The sequence below is a fragment of the Schistocerca nitens genome, chromosome 5 (genome assembly GCF_023898315.1).
Source record: "Schistocerca nitens isolate TAMUIC-IGC-003100 chromosome 5, iqSchNite1.1, whole genome shotgun sequence".
Taxonomy (NCBI): domain Eukaryota; kingdom Metazoa; phylum Arthropoda; class Insecta; order Orthoptera; family Acrididae; genus Schistocerca; species Schistocerca nitens.
This window is the reverse complement of record NC_064618.1, coordinates 659687395-659703996: the sequence shown is the minus strand read 5'-3', so window position 1 is coordinate 659703996 and position 16602 is coordinate 659687395. Positions and strand designations below refer to the sequence as shown.

At 43.4% G+C, this 16602-nt stretch overlaps 1 pseudogene; it reads left to right on the top strand.

The window, feature by feature from the left end:
- The first annotated feature begins 5701 nt into the window (after positions 1-5701).
- Positions 5702-5819, top strand: LOC126261093 (5S ribosomal RNA; annotated as a pseudogene).
- Positions 5820-16602: the final 10783 nt, after the last annotated feature.

The window sequence follows — 16602 nt, the reverse complement described above, 5'->3', positions numbered from 1 at the left end:
GGAGAAATATGTTGTAAAGTGTCTCCGTTATCATGTGGGAATCCCATGTTGTAGCACTGAAACACATGCAAATTTTTTGCAGGTAAATACTGCCTGAGGTGTGAAATTAGTTTTGCGTTATTTCAGTTTCATATAAGTAAACTATCCAAATTTTACTGAACTGTGCATTTCTTTTCATATGAATTACATGCCTGCTGCACCAAGGAAAAGAAGGGTGACAGCAGAAAAATACAAATTTGTTCCTGTTTATTTAATAGACACTGCCCGAAAAGTGGAGTACCAGGTGTCTCATTCTTCCTTTCTCAGCGCCTTTAAAAATTTTCCGAAAACTTTGGCATGCAAACATAATCGCGCTTTCTAGCGCTGAGGGAGAAGAAGACGGAAGATAATAGTCAGTGGTTGTGTTATACAAAGAGCGAAGGAGACATAGGCAATGTGAGAGAAACAGTTAGTCACAGTGGCAGTGGAACAGAGTTGACACTGACCAAATATTGCTAGGAGAAGAGTGAAGTAGTCAGTGACAGAGGGGAAGGAATAGAGTGAAAGGGAAAATGGAAGTGGGTGAGAGTCAGCTATAATGAGGGACAGATTACATGCCAGTGACGACTACGGAGAGAGAGATATTAACAGTGAGAAGAGACCACATCAGTAGTATGGAACGAATGAGGTGGGAAGAGGAAGACAGTGACACAGAGTAGACTGTAGTACAAGGACTGTGGTTGTGACACAGGAAACAATGGCAGAGAGACGTTAAGAGATTATTACAATGAGTGTGGCAGAATGAGTGAGTGACAAAGGGAAAATGGGACTGGAGCGGTATGAGCGACCTACAGCGGTGACTAATGGGTGTGAGTGAGTTGCTGGCGTGATTTGTGGGTTTTAGAGCTGCGTTGCATGTGAAATAAACCACGAATAAGTTTGCATGCCAAATTTTTGGGAAACTTTTTAAAGGTGCTGAGCAAGGTAGAACGAGGGAGCTGGAATCCCAGTTTTCATTATCTTTTAACTAACATTCTCCATTTCTTGTGCTCTAATAGAGGCATTATTCCAGTGGTTATTCCCTTAGTTATTAGCGATTCATATCTGACTGTGTTTTGACACAGAGGAGAGTTCGACCGACGAGCGAAAAGACTTTTTGTAGTCGAAGAACAATAACACAGCGATCGTAGTTCACAAGTACAAACAAATCGTAGTGAACACTGCCGAATTGTTGGCGAATGCTCATTCGCTTGTTGTAGCTTCCTTTCGCCCGGAGTAAACGAGACTTTCTGTGTCAACGCAGTTCGGTACTCCTCCCTCCTCCCCGTCTAAAACAATGATGATGATGGAGAGTAAGTCAGCCGCTGTGGCCGAGCAGTTCTAGGCGCTTCCGTCCAGAACCACGCGGCTGCTACGTTCGCAGGTTCGAATCCTGCCTCGAGCATGGATGTTTGTGATGTCCTTAGGTAAGTTAGGTTTAAGTAGTTCTGAGTTCTAGGGGACTGATGACCGCAGATGTTACGTCCCATAGTTCTTAGAGCCATTTGAACCATTTTTTGATGTGGAGGAAGATATCGACAGTGAGAAGAGACGGCAGTAGCAGGAAGAAAGGAATGAGGTAAGATAATGTGTTCGCACTACACTGAGGTGACTCAAGTCATGGGACAGCTATAAGCGCATATAAAGATGGCGGTGGTGTCGCGTACGCAAGGTATAAAAGGGCAGTGTATTTGTTGATGTGTTGTTTGTAGTCAGATCATTCATGTGCAATGGTTTCAGTCGTGATTATGGCAGCACGACGGGAATTTACACAATGTGGACGTGGAATGTAAGTTGGAGCTAGAAGCATGGAACGTTGCATTTCGGAAATCGTTAGGGAATTCAATATTCGGAGATCCGCACTGTCAAGAGTGTGCCGAGAGTATCAAGTCTCACAGCGGACAGCGCAGTGGCCGACCGAGAGCAGCGGCGTATGTCTAGAGTTGTCAATGCTGCCAGACAAACAACTTTGTATGAAACAGTAGCGGAAATTAATGTAGGACGTACAACGAACGTACTCGTGAGTATAGTGCGGCGAAATGTGGCGCTAATGGGGTATGGGTGCAGACTATACCTACTCAAAAAAGCAGATAAAAATTCACTTGACGCCTTCCTAAGAGACAATCTCCACTCATTCCAAATTAATAATATAAGTGTAGACCAGATGTGGCTTAAATTCAAAGAAATAGAATCGGCAGCAATTGAAAGATTTATACCAAATAAATTAGCAAACGACGGAGCTGATCCTCCATGTTACACAAAACGGGTTAGAACACAGTTGCAGAAACAACGGAACAAACATGCCAAATTTAAACAGACGCAAAATCCCCAAGACTGGCAATGATTTACAGAAGCTCGAAATTTAGCGCGGACTTCAATGCGAGTTGTCTATAACAGTTTCCACAACGAAACTTTGTCTAGAAACCTGGCAGAAAATCCAAAGAGATTCTGGTCGTATTTCAAGTATGTAAGCGGCAAGAAACAATCAATGCCTTCTCTGAGCGATAGCAATGGAGATACTATCGAAGACAGTGCGCCGGCCGAAGTGGCCGTGCGGTTAAAGGCGCTGCAGTCTGGAACCGCAAGACCGCTACGGTCGCAGGTTCGAATCCTGCCTCGAGCATGGATGTTTGTGATGTCCTCAGGTTCAAAATGGTTCAAATGGCTCTGAGCACTATGGGACTCAACTGCTGTGGTCATCAGTCCCCTAGAACTTAGAACTACTTAAACCTAACTAACCTAAGGACATCACACACATCCATGCCCGAGGCAGGATTCGAACCTGCGACCGTAGCAGTCGCACGGTTCCGGACTGCGCGCCTAGAACCGTGAGACCACCGCGGCCGGCGATGTCCTTAGGTTAGTTAGGTTTAACTAGTTCTAAGTTCTAGGGGACTAATGACCTCAGCAGTTGAGTCCCATAGTGCTCAGAGCCATTTGAACAATTTTTTTTGAAGACAGTGCTGCCAATGCAGAGTTACTAAAAACAGCCTTCCAAAATGTCTTCACAAAAGAAGACGAAGTAAATATTTCAGAATTCGAATCGAGAACTGCCGCGAACATGAGTAACGTAGACGTAAATATCCTCAGAGTAGTGAAGCAACTTAAATCACTTAATAAAAGCAAGTCTTCTGGTCTAGATTGAATACCAATTAGGTTCCTTTCGGAGTATACTGATGCACTAGCTCCTTACTTAACAATCATGTACAACCGTTCGCTCGACGAAAGATCCGTACCCGAAGACTGGAAAGTTGCACGGGTCACACCAATATTCAAGAAAGGTACTAGGAGTAATCCACTAAATTACAGGCCCATATCGTTAACGTCGATAGGCAGCAGGATTTTAGAACATATATTGTGTTCGAACATTATGAATTACCTCGAAAAAAACTGTCTATTGACACACGGTCAACATGGGTTTAGAAAACATCGTTCCGGTGATACACAGCTAGCTCTTTATTCACATGAAGTGTTGAGTGCTATTCATAAGGGATTTCAGATCGATTCCGTATTTCTGGATTTCGGGAAGGTTTTTGACACTGTACCACACAAGCGGCTCGTAGTGAAATTGCATGCTTATGGCATATCGTCTCTGTTACGTGACTGGATTTGTGATTTCCTGTCAGAGAGGTCACAGTTCGTAGTAATTGACGGAAAGTCATCGAGTAAAAGAGAAGTGATTTCTGGCGGTCCCTAAGGTAGTGTTATAGACCCTTTGCTGTTCCTTATCTATATAAACGATTTTGGAGACAATCTGAGCAGCCGTCTTCGGTTGTTTGCAGATGACGCTGTCCTTTATCGACTAATAAAGTCGTCAGAAGATCAAAGAAAGTGCAAAACGAGTTAGAGAAGATATCTGAATGGTGCGAAAAGTGGCAGTTGACCCTAAATAACGAAAAGTGTGAGGTCATCCACATGAGTGCTAAAAGGAACTCGTTAAACTTTGGTTACACGATAAATCAGTCTAATCTAAAAGCCGTAAATTCAACTAAATACCTAGGTATTACAATTACTAACAACTTAAATTGGAAGGAACGCATAGAAAATGTTGTGGGGAAGGCTCAGCAAAGACTGCGTTTTATCGGCAGAACACTTACAAAATGTGACAGACCTACTAAGGAGACTGCCTACACTACGCTTGTCCGTCCTCTTTTAGAGGATCCTTACCAGATAGGACTGACGGAGTACATCGAAAAAGTTCAAAGAAAGGCAGCACGTTTTGTATTATCGCGAAATATGGCAGAGAGTGTCACAGAAATGATACAGGATTTGGGCTGGACATCATTAAAAGAAGGCGTTTTTTGTTGCGACGGAATCTTCTCACGAAATTCCAATCATCAACTTTCTCCTCCGAATGCGAAAATATTTTGTTGACACCGTTCTATGTAGGGAGGAACGATCACCACGATAAAATAAGAGAGATCAGAGCTCGTACGGAAAGATATAGGTGTTCATTCTTTCCGCGCGCTATACGAGATTGGAATAATAGAGAATTGTAAAGGTGGTTCGATGAACCCTCTGCCAGGCACTTGAATGAGATTTACATAGAATCCATGTAGATGTAGATGTTGACTATGCTAGTGCCTTTGCCATCAGCCTGACATCCCCTGCAACGCCTCGCCAGGACTCTTGACAATACCGTTAGGACTCTACACGACTGGAAGACAGTGGTCTGGCCAGATACGCCGCGAGTTCAACTGGTAAGAGCTATTGGTGAGGTTCGAGTGGGCCCAAGCCATAGACCCAAGTTGTCAACAAGGCACTGTACAAACTGGTGGTGCCTCCATAATGGTGCGAGCTGTGTTTACATGGAATATACTGGGTCTTCTGGTCTAAATGAACCGAGCATTGACTGGAAATAGTTATGTTCGGCTACCGACCATTTGCAGCCATTAATGTGCTTAATTTTCTCAAACAACAATGTAATTTTTATGGATGAGAATGCGTCATGTCACGGAGCGACAGTTGTTCGCAGTTGTTTTGAAGGGAATGATATGACCACCCAGATCGCCCTACATCAATCCCATAGAACATACGTGGGGCGTGATCGAGAGATCAGATCGTGCACAAAGTTCTGCACCAGCAATACTTTCGCAATTACCTCTTCTAGTTAAGTTAGCTTTTAGGATGATAGATGTTAAAGGCATGGTGAGCGATGGCCAGCGTCTTGAGGGTCATACCAAGACCCGGGCAGCCGCCCACAACCAGGTGACGGGCAATATTATACCTATCGCTTCTCTATTCAATTCTCTTCCTTCCTTGTTTCTAAATATTTGATTTCGTTTTGTTTATTAATATCTCACTTGTTTTTGTGTTAGTTATAATTTTTTGTTATACTACACAAAAAAGATATCAAATGGATGTAAACAAATAGAGCCCGTTTCCACGTGGCGGGACACGGGAAACGGTGTGAGTGGGGACGGGAACCGGGGTGGTGTTACTTTCAGTCACTCCGGACCCCGGACCCTGTCACAGTTGCTAAGTAGCAACATACGACCCACCATAAGAAATTAGACGGTGGGTCATAAAAAATAAGCAGCTAGTGAAAAAAAAGGTTATGGGCGGCAGCGTGGCTCAATATACATATTTGCGCCGGACAAAAGTAGGTCCGACACAAGATTGGGAGGTATCCCATGTCTTTTATCACTACAGTATATATTCATAGCGGTTCTTCAGTGGCTTCCGCAACGGCCCTGCCGCAATGGATACGCCGGTTCCCGTCAGATCACCGAAGTTAAGCGCTGTCGGGCGTGCCGGGCACTTGGATGGGTGACCACCTGGGTGGCCATGCGCTGTTGCCATTTTTTCGAGGTGCACTCAGCCTCTTGATGCAAATTGAGGAGCTACTCGAACGAATAGTCGCGGCTCCGGTCAAAGAAAACCATCATAACGACCGGGAGAGTGGTGTGCTGACCGCACGACCCTCCTATTTGCATCCTCAGCTGAGGATCACACGGCGGTCAAATGGTCCCGATGGGCCACTTGTGGCCTGAAGACGGGTAATTTCCAAGAATGATTGCCTATCGAAGTTGGAGGGCTCCAAACGATAGATATCGAAGATGCGATAGTAAATCGATTATGGAAGTCTCGTGGCGTGCGTTATGATAAATTACTTGTGATCGTCATTTTTATCAGTTTTTCGTTGTTTCTTCAGTTCGAGTACATTACGTTCCCGCCGTAATTTTTTGTGATTCCATTGGGAAATCAACACAGTTTGTCTTCATAGCGAGTGTAATGCGTGCTGTTTCTCAAGTTTCTTCTGCAGATTGCCTCATATGGAAAACTTTAATTCCATGCATATCCAGTGTAGACAAATGTTTGACTTTTTGCCTGAAATATAGACTTCTGCTGGACGACAAAAGCAGAGACTGTGTTGACTGTGGTGCTGCGAAGTCCGTGAAACTGCGTAAGAGGAGTGTGGACACTGAGATTCCGTTGCAATTTCATTGCGGACTTTGTGGAAAGCGAACCAGCATCAGGAAAAATACGTGGTTTGAGTCCGCTAAATTATCGATTCAGGCGAGCGTAATTCTTGTGTCGTGCTGGATTCGAGATTATACTTCGCAAGCCACAGCATCAGAAACTGAGATATTGGCGAATACCGTCTGTGACTACTTCGGCTTTTGCCGAGAAGTGTGCTACGTGATAGTGACAAATGACAGTGTGCCAATTGGTGGACGGAATAAAATAGGGGAAGTAGACGAGTCTCACATTGCTAGACGAAAGAATCAGAGAGGACGACTTTCTAAAAGTGAAGTAGATCACATGTGGGAGTTTGGTTGGATAGAAAGGGAGTCACGCAAGTGTTTCGTTGTGAGGGTATTGTCCCGAGACTTTAGTGGGTTTCATAAAACATTTCATACTGCCTGGAACAAAAGTCATCACAGACGGGTTTCAGTCGTACCAGTCTCTCAAAGCTGAAGGGTTCGAGCACGAATTCGTGAACCACGCTGACGAGTTTGTCTCTTCAGATGACGCCAGTGTCTATGCCCAGAACATAAAACGGCTCTGGAAGTCTGTCAAGTCAACCATAGAAAGAGAAGGGCGTCCAGGGCAGAGGGACGAACTGTATTTGTTCCAGTACCTATACTTTCACAACTTGCGTTTGCAGGGGAAAGTGGACGCATGCGACAGTCTTATGCCGATATATCTGCGCGATATTGGCAGACTCTACCATGGGTACGGGAAAAAAGGAATTGTCCCAGCAGCTTATACATCACGCGGACTGTCACAAGACGATAAGATCGACGACGACTAAGGTAAGTCGTCTCCTTTCAATTTGCAAGTGCTTCTCTAACGCTTTTCTTTTGTCGTTCTGTAGTGACACCTTCAAACATACTCGTAACGAACGCCACGAGACTTCCATAATCGACTTACTATCGCATCTTCGATAAGTATCGTTTGGAGCCCTCCAACTTCGATAGGCAATCATTCTTGGAAATCACCTAAAGACGGAGTGCTTTCTTTAGTGACTTCGATGCGTGTAGAGTTAGGATGGGTAACTTTGGTGCTGTTATTCAGGTCAAAGCCACCGCGTTGCTCATATCGCCCCGGTGCGGCGAGTAGTACACGTCACGGGGAAGGCCTCTGCGACGCGTGAGCCCACACACTTAGTTTGCAGAAATGTTTCGCATCGCCGGGTTTCCTCTGTTGTGTCGGCCGGCGCGGAGGTGCGATTATCGCGTAAAGCCGCGGAGGATGCGCGCGGCGATGGCGGCGGCATCGCCGGCCGTGTTGTGACGTCACGTGGCTCGTGAATGGGCGCCGTCGGCGGCGCTCGCCAGTTGCCGGGCAGCGCGCGCCGCGGCCGCACGTGCTCGGAAGTGCTCGCAGCGAGCAGCCCGCCGGCCGCCTCGGACCTCCCGCGCCCGCCCCGTGCTCTGCTCGCGACATGTTCGCGCCGGTGTCGGGGACTGCGTAGCGCCTTCCCGCCGCCCGATGGCTTCCTCAGTGTCTGCGGATGACTCGTCTACTTGCACTTGATCCAATGTAAGCTGACCGGCGAGGACGTCGTAACTTAACCGAATGCTGGAAAATATCTTATTTTGGAAATATTATCCACGTTTTCCCGTCCCTGTACGACACGGAACTATTAAATCTTTCTTTCCCTGCTTTATAAGTAATATTGTTTTAAAACAACAACAAACCTCGAAACTGATTGTACATATTTTCAAAACATTGTTGCATTTACGGCTCTCGGGCAGTATATTGATTATCAATTAACTGTTTTGTATTTATAGGACGAAGTGTTGATCAACTTATGAATTTTTTGAGTGTTATGGAGCCAATAAAAGCGTTCCAGCTATTTTTTTTTTTTTAAAGGACGCCACTTCCTTTACCGCGAAATTAGTCTTTCATATCCTTATCGAGGATGTGCGTGCTTTTGTCGGTACAATCACGATTGTTTCGAGCTAAAATATATTAGCGGATCACCATCAGCACTGGGACTGATTTCACATTACGCAGAGACGGTACAATAAAGACATATACTGGTAAAATGTAATATTACTGCGTTCAGCTACTGCTAAAATATACCACTTTTACAACCAGCTTCAGTGCTCTGACCATTATCAGGTTGATAAAAGTATTCACAACATCTTGTTAGATGAAATATAAAATCGTTATCATCAGGTAACACAACCATAACTAATATACTGTAATCGTATCGTTATATAAATGACGTCGTCAGACTATAAGAACTGTGCTGGAGAGTTTGCACCTTCACGTTAAAACTGTAATCAGCGTTAACAGCTCATCAGCTGTTTAGTAGCCTCTGTGTGGTATGAATCTAATCACACCCTTAACGACGATTACAGTTTTAACATGAATGTGTGCACTCTCTAGCATAGCTTTAATACATTGGTGACATAATTTGTATTACGATATCGTAACAGTGTGTTATTTCTTCATGTTTTCAGCAATTGACGATAACAATCTTATATTTCATCTAACATGATGCTGTCAATACTTTTACGAATCTGATGATGTTCAGACGACTGAAACTGCTTGTATAAGTAAAGTATTTTACCAGCAGCTCAAGGCAGTAATATGAAATTTTTTAAATATATAGAAGCTGTGGGTCACCAACATCTCCTGAAGACGTACACATTACACATTTGCTGGCTCTCCATGTATCATGTTAGAACACGCTATGTTCAAGCAATGTCAGGCTGTTCACCGGCCACTGGTCAAATGTAAATTGTGACCTGTTCAGTGTTTCAACTCATAACATTTGTGATTCTCCTACAAAAATAACGCAACATACTTTATCAGCACCATATTCAGGATATTGACCATCAAGTTTTCTGAAACAACAAGGATACATTAACTGTCGTTAGTGCTCACAACACTTAAAAGCTGGTTAATAGTTCCTACTGTAAATCCAGTGCGGACATTTGATGATGAACGAAGTGTTCGAAACTGGCAATTTCTAAAACCAAGGAAAAGTTTTGAAATTTTCCAGCAATTCACATGTTGAAAATAGCTTTAAAATGTAACTTTCTATACAACTACAAGAGACTTACACTCTCATCTACTGGCTGAACAGCTTTATAAATAATAACCCAAAATTGTTTGCAGTCACATGTTATAGAATGTAAATGCTTCGTAGTAGGTGCCTGCGTAACTCAACAACAACAGCAATTATTTTACTATCTCTCGCACAAATAGACATAGCACAGTTAAATATCGTGTAAAACAGTCATCGACTGCTATTGGTAATTATTTAAAATGCAATATTGCACAAAACCTTAAATTTGTCATAGGTGGCGCAGCAGTGGGAAACAACAGAACTCCGATTATCGCGAGAATTAAAAACTGTTAACTAGTGCGTAAGAACTGACAGCTCTACCCAATACCGATCTTCAATTTCCTGAAATGTTCGATGGAACTGTGAAATAGGCATAGTAATCTCAAAGCAAGTGTCCATTTCACTTGCCGACCTATTGGAGAATAGCAGTTCTCTTGCGTTTATGCGATACTTCGTAAAACTCAGTTTTAATGGAGCGTTCTGGACACAGCTTACGTTTGTTGCATTAACTCTAACTGGGACAGCAATGTTGGTGATTCGGAAAAAGAATAAATCTTAATAGTTGATACTGGCTGCATCGGGCAGTCGCATCGGGCACAATTCACAGACACAGCAATTGAAATATCTTCAACTATCACACACGTTCACCAGAATCACAAACAAGGGCCACAAAAGATTATTTATTGCTTTGCAAGTAATAATAAGCGACTATTCTTCCTTCCATGGCGATGTGAGTTGCAGCAAATTCAGCTGCTCGTGACAGGTAAAAATATTAAAATTTCGTTGGGGTCTATTTTCGTTGTTCGTCCCCAGCTGATGAACTGTGGCTTGAGATGAAGAGAGATTGAGATACACCCCTATTATCGCTTGGTTTGCATCACTGACGCGTATCGATTCACCAGTAACTAAGTAACAGGTATCTGCGCTGAAGCACATTAGCTTCTAAATCAATCGCATTTTGTGTTTTATGCCAATAAATATAGCTGGTTGGGAAGTTTTTATTTCCTCCTAATATGCAGCCGAAATTTCAATGCTCAGTCTGTGACTGGAAGGGGAGGACTCATAAAAGATTGTACAGAAGACTGTATCCTCCGTCGCACGTTTCTCGATCTTGTATTGCATCTCGATACACTGCAGTGGTATATTCTAAACACAGGGGGTTGAAGACCTTGACTCGAGTATTCCTAAAACTAATTTATGAAAACAACCATCAACCCTCGTATATCATCATGCGTGTGTTTATTGCAGATATATTACTCTGTTGAAACGGAATCCAAAATTAATCGTACGAGCGTACGTCAGTTACTTGTCATGGTGTCAGATTGCTACGCGTGCGTGCATTCGGATGCTAGCGAGTAAGAGCATCGTAAACTTTTAGTTCGAAGTTACTCCGTGCGGAGACTGACATGTATCGAGACGCCTAATTTTAGACGCGGTCATGGTGTTCATCTCGTGCTATGTACACAGGTAATCTGTCGATCACAGCGTTCTTTCTCAAGCTTCTTCTGGTTTGCTCGCACAAGGTAGGGAGGGTTCAAATGGTTCAAATGGCTCTGAGCACTATGGGACTCAACTGCTGAGGTCATTAGTCCCCTAGAACTTAGAACTACTTAAACCTAACTAACCTAAGGACATCACAAACATCCATGCCCGAGGCAGGATTCGAACCTGCGACCGTAGCGGTCTTGCGGTTCCAGACTGCAGCGCCTTTAACCGCACGGCCACTTCGGCCGGCGGTAGGGAGGGGGGGGGGGCGGATGGAGGGAGATGGAGTAACTACACTGTATCACGTCTAGATCACTGAAATGAGAGGTGTCCTTCATCTATCACAATGTATCGTAACATTATTGTCCGATCACTGTAAGCACGTACTTTCCCGACCTACGAATCTTTCATTGTTGCCTGTTATGTTTCACATGAGGACTACGAGTTGGGTTCGAACATGCAGAGCATTCTTCTGTACCTCCCATACAAATGATGCAGCCAAGCACTGAATCGAGTGCGTGAGGGGAAGTTCTAATGTTACTAGTGAGAATAAATACATAGGGTAGTGGCATTTTCAATGTTTCGCTGTGTTTGGCTGTGTTAATATCTTATTGACAGCATGGTGTACCATTTTTAGAGTATTCGGGAGTTCTTGAAACATTTCGCACAATACGTAACGAAATATTCTGAAACGGATGGGCAAAGCAGCAGGAATCCGGTGTTGCGGTCTGCAAACCTCAAACCCTCTGGCTGCAAATAACAACGGAGCCACCGAATTCGCAAATGTTATATCACTGCAGTCGCCTTTCGAAGGGTTATCGAATTCCGTTAAAAATCCTTCGTACAGGAATTAATAGTATCAACAACAAAAAAAGGTTATGTTCCCCTCTGTGTATTTTCATTTACCGAAAACTTCGTTTCAATAACTTGAACCGTTCACGAAATAAGAAACTATGAAGTGATATTACGTTTTACACGACTCACCCCGCAATAGTTTCGGATCACCAAGTGAGGTTGGTGCAATAGTAAGAAACTGGATGTGCGGACTCAGAAGGACTACGGTTCAAATCACGATCTGGTCTTCCAGACTTACGTTTGCTATGATTTCTCTCAGTCACTTACGGTGAGTGCTGGTGTGGTTCCTTTGAAAGGACTTGAAGATATCCTTCCACACCTTTCCCCAATCCGATTTTTTTCTAATGACCTCATCGTCGATGGGATGTTTTAACTATAATCTTCCTTCTTCCATTTTCTGGTCGATAATTATTTGCCGCTCTGCAACAATCAGGTGAGAAATTTACTTTCTGAGGCATCCTCGGTCGTACTACTTGCATAAAATACATTTATCTTGAATGTAAATGCTCATACAATGAATGTATTAAGTAACGGGATCACAAGCCACATAGTAACAGGTTTTTATTTCCAGCCAGTAACGCTTTGTCTGGAATAGTTTCATAGTGTTAGATTAACATAATTCCTTTGTTTGTGTAACATGTCTTCTTTTCTGGATACGTTTATTTAATTTAGATGACCCTTCTATCACATCACCCTTCAAATAGAGTTAACTTCCTCTTTTACAATTTACAACGTTCGACGTTCCATTTCCTAACGATACTGCGTTATATGTGTATTGGACGAAAATTTGTGTGATATTTCGGGTGTGTAAAGACTTGTCATTCATATTCTACGAACAGTAACCGCAGTTTACACGTAACTTTCCCATCAAATGTCACATCTTCAACTACTGATATTTCCCGTGTTTTCGTGCATTTGTATATATTGCATACCTCATTATAACACTTACCGATGAGTCGATACAACTGGAATCAGGAACTGTTCCGTTTATTATTGGATACTTCCAGGTATAAACAATTTGTAATTAGATATATGAATGCGGGACGGACTTTACTTGTCAAAAATTGTCCTTTTACTCTATGCAGCCAACTCTTACACTACTGAGGGAATGTAGGCCACTCATACACGATTCAAGGGACGTTCGTATGTTAACTGTCCCGACGGAATAGAGGTTATTAAAGACCGAGCATTCGCTCGATTTGCTCAGGGAGGGGGAAGGAAATGTCCGAAAGTTTCGCTTTAAATGACTTAGGGAATTCACGCTACATGAAGATGACGAATAATAATACTGAGATGTTGTTGTTGTTATTGTTGTCTTTAATGTTGTCGTTCTGAAAACTGGCTACATTCAGCTCTCCGTGTATGTCGTGCAAGTATAGACGCATAACAGCTTCACTCTACAATCATTTACAGCGTCCAATGATGTTTACCATTGTTCCATACAAGTGCTCGGCTAAATAAAACCAGTAATACGAAATTTTAGAGCCAAACTGTATTTCATTTCAAAACTGCTAAGTCCATAAGTATAACTGGTTAGAAGCCACTCGTTCGACCACTTCTTAAGTGTTTCTTGGCAGTGTGTGGTGCTTTTTGTAAATTTTGGAAATTTGTGGTAATTTCTTATGGGACCAAACTGCCAAGGTCATCGGTCCCTAAGCCTACACAGTACTGAACCTGACTCAAACTACCTTACGCTATGGACAACACACACACCCATGCCCGAGGGAGGACTCGAACCTCCGACGGTGGGAGCCGCACGGACCGTGACAAGGCGCGTGGGGTGCTTTTCAGATATGATTGATAGAGGAGATCTAAATAAGAGCACAAGGATTTCTTTTAAAAATCCAAGAAGAATCAGACAACAGTTGCAGACTGACTACATTACAATCTTGAACGGGAATCGTGACTACGGATCAAATCACTCAAAGGAATTTACGCCTATACTGCTGGCCATTAAAATTTCAACAACAGAAATCATAGCTAATTTGTGTAGGTGGGCGTCAGCATAGTAATTTCGCTCTTGCAGCTGGTCATAGAAACTTCGTGAAATGATCTCGCCACAACGACAAACGGCTTTAACACCTCAACTCGCTTATCGTATTCATACCACTCAGTCCATTATTTCGCCATAGCACAAAATGATCTGACCTTTTCTGAACTCTGTCGATGACCTCTGATAATCCTGGGTGGTAAGTATCCCAATCCGCACAGCAATACTTTAGCAGAGGGCGGACAAGTGAAGTGAAGGCAGTCTGTTTAGTGGATTTGTTGCATCTGAAAAGTGTTCTGCTGGTAAAATCGACTTTTTGGTTCCCCTTATCCACAGCATTGTCTATGTGATCGTTCCAATTTAAGTTATTTGGAATTGTTATCCCTAGCATGGTTTACTTTAGTTGATTTAATAACGTTTAGATTTGTCCGATTTATCCTGTACCTGAAATTTAACCGTTCCCCTTTAGTACTCATTTGGATGACCTCAAACGGCTCCAAGCACTGCAGGACTTGACATCTGAGGTCATCAGTCCCCTAGACTTAGAACTACTTAAACCTAACTAACCTAAGGACATCACACACATCCATGCTCGAGGCAGGATTCGAACCTGCGACCGTAGCAGCACCGCGGTTCCGGACTGAATCGCCTAGAACTGCTCGGCCACAGCGGCCGCCTGGATGACCTCACACTTTTCATTATTTAGGATCAATAGCCACTTTTCGCTCCATACACATATATTGCATGAATCATTTTGCAATTGATTTTGGTATTCTGAGAATTTTACTACACGGTAAATGATAGCATCATATGCAAGTGGCTGCTCAGACTGTCTCATAAATTGTTTATGTAGACGAGGAACAGCAGAGGGCCCATAAAAATTCCTGAGGGAACGCCTGATATCACTTCCGTTTACTTTCACTTAATTTTACGAACTGTGACCTTACTAACGGGAAGCCACTAATCCAGCCGCACAACTGGGACGATACTCGATAGGCACGAAATTTGATCACAAACCGCATGTGAGGAATGTCATCAAGAGTCTTCACGAAATCCGAAAATGTGGAATCAACCTGGTATGGCCCGTCGATGTATGCCCTGAACGCAGAGGCGCTGTTGCTTCCGATATTTAAAGATCAATGTCAGTTTGCGATGTACTGGGTGCATCGTTTGTGCTTTAGAAATAAGCTGCCATTTTATATGACAAAAGTGTCCCATTTATGCAAAATTCCATGCCCAGTTAACAGCGAAATAAGTCTCTTCGCTACAGTAACAAAATATACGTGTATCGGATGAATTACTGGAGGAGGAGGAGGGTATTGTTTAACGTCCAGTCTACAACGAGATCATTAGAGACGGAGCACAAGCTCGATTAGAGGTGGCTGGGGAAGGAAATCGGTCGTGCCCTTTCAAAGGAACCATCTGTGCATTTGCCTGAAGCGATCTAAGGAAATCACGGAAAATCTAAATCAAGATGGCCGGTCGCGGGATTGAACCGTGCGAGTCCAATGTGCTGACCACTGCGCTACCTCGCTCGGTGTGAATAACTGGTATTCATGTTCATCTGCATGGTTACTCTGCAATTCACAATAAAGTGTCTGGCAAAGTGTTCTTGGTACCATCGTCAAGCTGCTTCTCTAGCGTTCCACTTTCGATCATCACGAGGGAAAAACTAACACTTAAATCTTCCCGGGCGAGCTACGGTTTCTCTCGTTTTATAATGTTGGTCATTTCTCCCTCTGTAGGTGGACGCCAACAAAATATTTTCAGACTCCACATCTTAGTCTACGCCTACATGGATACTCTGCAAATCATACATAAGTGCTTGGCATAGGGTTCATCGAACCACCTTCACAATAATTCTCTATTATTGTACTCTGCAACAGAGATTGGAAAAAACGAGCCCATTTATCTCTCCGTGTGTGCTGTGATTTCCCTTATTTTGCTATGATGATCTTTGCCCTCTATGCAGGTCGGCGTCAACAAAATATTTTCGCATTCGGAGGAGAAAGCTGGTGATGGAAATTTCTCGAGAAGATCCCGCCACCGCCAGAAACGCCTTAGTTTTAATTATGTCCATCCCCAACCCTGTATCCTCTCCGTGACACCCTCTCCCCTATTCCTCGATATTACAATACACGCTGCCTTTCTTGAAACGTTCTCGATGTCATCCGTCATTCCTGTCTCGTAAGGATCCCACACTGCGAACCAGTACTCCAAAAGAGGACTCACGAATGTAGTGTAGGCAGTCTCTTTAGGAGATTTGTTGCATCTTCCAAGTGTCGCCGCGCGGGGTAGCCGCACGGTCTCAGGCGTCTTGTCAGGTCGGCGCGACTACCCCCGGCGGATGTTAAGGGGTGTGTGTCGGGCATGGGTGTGTGTGTCGTCCATGAACTATGTTAGATTAAGTAGAGTGTAAGCTTACGGACCGATGACCTCAGCAGTTTGGTCCTATAAGATCTTACCACAAATGTCCAAAATATTTCGAAGTGTTCTGTCAATAAATCGCAATATTTGGTTCACCTTCGCCACAACATGTTATGTGTTCTTTCCAGTTTAGGTTGTTCGTAATTGTAATTCATAGGTATTTAGTTGAATTTAGATTTGATTGATTTTTCTTGTAACCGAAGTTCATCGGATACCTTTTAGCACTCACGTGGATGACCTCACACTTTTCATTTTTTAGGATCAATTGCAAATATTCGCATCATACAGAAATCTTATC